We start from the raw sequence: 2500 nt of genomic DNA, 5'->3' as shown, positions 1-2500 counted from the left end.
AAGAATTCACACAAACAAAAATAAATTGGATGTGGAGTGTGAAGGATGAAGAATTGAAGACATTAAGTTTCAGTGGTGATGGATTAGTTAGTGGGCAATGATTACCTGTACGATGCATTAGTTAGCAAGTCATTAACATATTTGTACAACCAATTGATTGCACACACACAAATTTATCTCCAAAGTGACATGTAAACGATTTAGTGGATTTTTGACATGACATGGACTACCACGTGGCAGCCACATCAGCAAGGTAACACGTGGCACTTGAAAAAATCAATTTAGTATTCTTCTGCCTTTTATTTTTCTACCTTATTCCAGTTAATTAAATTACTTTAATATTTTTAATTCACCAATTTATTTTTATTTTTATTTATATTTCTGTCTAGGCGCAAGACTGGGCGGCCAGCAAGGAGTCGAGACAGGGAGTTAATTTTAAAATTGATTTTTAAAAAATGATTTATTTATTTATTTCCACCTATGCGGAAGACTGGGCGGCCAACGAGGAGTCGAGACAGCCAGGAGTCGGGACTTGGGCAAGGGAGCGGGACAAGAGGTCGGGACTCGCGGCGGGACAAGGAAGAGGAGGAGGAAGTCCGGGACTCGCGACGGGACTGGGACTCGCGCCGGGACTAGGGAGTCGCGGCGGGACAAGGAAGAGGAGGAGGAAGTCCGGGACTCGCGACGGGACTGGGACTCGCGCCGGGACTAGGGAGTCGCGGCGGGACAAGGAAGAGGAGGAGGAAGTCCGGGACTCGCGACGGGACTGGGACTCGCGCCGGGACTAGGGAGTCGCGGCGGGACAAGGAAGAGGAGGAGGAAGTCCGGGACTCGCGACGGGACTGGGACTCGCGCCGGGACTAGGGAGTCGCGGCGGGACAAGGAAGAGGAGGAGGAAGTCCGGGACTCGCGCCGGGACTAGGGAGTCGCGGCGGGACAAGGAAGAGGAGGAGGAAGTCCGGGACTCGCGCCGGGACTAGGGAGTCGCGGCGGGACAAGGAAGAGGAGGAGGAAGTCCGGGACTCGCCACGGGACTAGGGAGTCGCGGCGGGACAAGGAAGAGAAGGAGGAAGTCCGGGACTCGCGACGGGACTGGGACTCGCGGCGGGACAAGGAAGAGAAGGAGGAGGTCCGGGACTCGCGCCGGGACTAGGAAGAGGGGGAGGAGGTCCGGGACTCGCGACGGGACTAGGAAGTGGGGAGGAGGTCCGGGACTCGCGCCGGGACTAGGGAAGAGGAGGAGGAGGAGGAAGGCCGGGACTGGGACTCGCGGCGGGAGTAGGTAGTGGGGAGGAGGTCCGGGACTCGCAGCGGGACAAGGAGGAAGTCGGGGAGGAGGGCCGGGACCAGGAGTCGCGGCGGGGATAGCAGGCAGGACAGGGAGGGTGGGTGGTCTTCCACAAAAAAAAGTGTGTCTCGGAACTTCCTTAGTGCAGTAGGACGGGGGCCTGCCGAATCCCACAGAGAGTACTATGTGGGGAAGGGTTCCTCTGAAGCGTCTCGGGAAAAGTCGTGAGGGGGTGACGGTTGCTCGGTGCCTACGGGTCCCGACTGCTCGCTGCCTTCTTTGAGCCCAGTACCGACGTTCGCAGGGGGATACCTGGATACTACTGGGGTTACCTGGATACTTCTGGCGTGTTACCTTGGATCAGTGAGGAGTGGGGGTTAGTTTCCCGGCGACGCGACCCTCTGAGGAGGTCCCGCGGAGGGTCGCCGAGTATTATATGGTGAGCTGGCTGTCAAGGATTGTGAGTCCCGCTGCCAAAATTTTTTTTGGTGCGCGGGCGACTGGAAAAAGAGGGTTGGTCTTGTGCCGATACGCGTAACGTCGCAGCGAGTCCCAAGAGCTAGTAACCATTTTTGGCGGGGGGCGATGGCCTCGGTATTGTCAAGCCATTCTCTCATTCATTTGGGAGGGTGGGGAGAAGTGTTTGCCGAGGCCGTTCAAGCTCCGCCTGGTCGACCACCACTGTGACCGCCACCGCGCTCGATCTCTATTGCAAGCTCAGGTGAAATTCCTGATAAACTTGGAGGGGTGTGGGACGCGTTCGCAGTGTGGGCCGAGGAGTCATAACATCCCAGGTCGGAATGTGAAAATGGAACTTCGAAACCGGTGAGAGTTCTCTCGTCGGCTAGGGGTTTCACAAAAGTAACATTTCTATAAATTTCTATCCGACCCCTCCATTAATTTGGAGGGGCGATGGGCCCCAGGATTGGACATACTTCTTGCTGATTTGTCTTTTGAGGAAAATCCTTCGCGGTGATGGTTACTTTTTCATTTTTTAATGTGTGTATCGGCCTCGTCGGTTTCTCTCTTTCCTGGTCACATTCCCGAAAAAGGCCGCAGCACCTATGATTCTCTTCCGGGGGGGTCTAACTCTCCCTCTCTCTCTATCCTTCTCTTTGTCTGGCTCTCTCTGGCTTCACTTTTTGTGGTGTGTGCCTCTGGGGGTCTGGTTGGAATTTGGCGTTGGCTTTTTTGCCCTCTCTTTTTGCCTTT

Source organism: Physcomitrium patens, chromosome 26, assembly GCF_059467195.1.
Source record: "Physcomitrium patens ecotype Gransden chromosome 26, ASM5946719v1, whole genome shotgun sequence".
Classification (NCBI taxonomy): Eukaryota; Viridiplantae; Streptophyta; class Bryopsida; order Funariales; family Funariaceae; genus Physcomitrium; species Physcomitrium patens.
Note: the sequence above shows the minus strand (reverse complement) of the source record.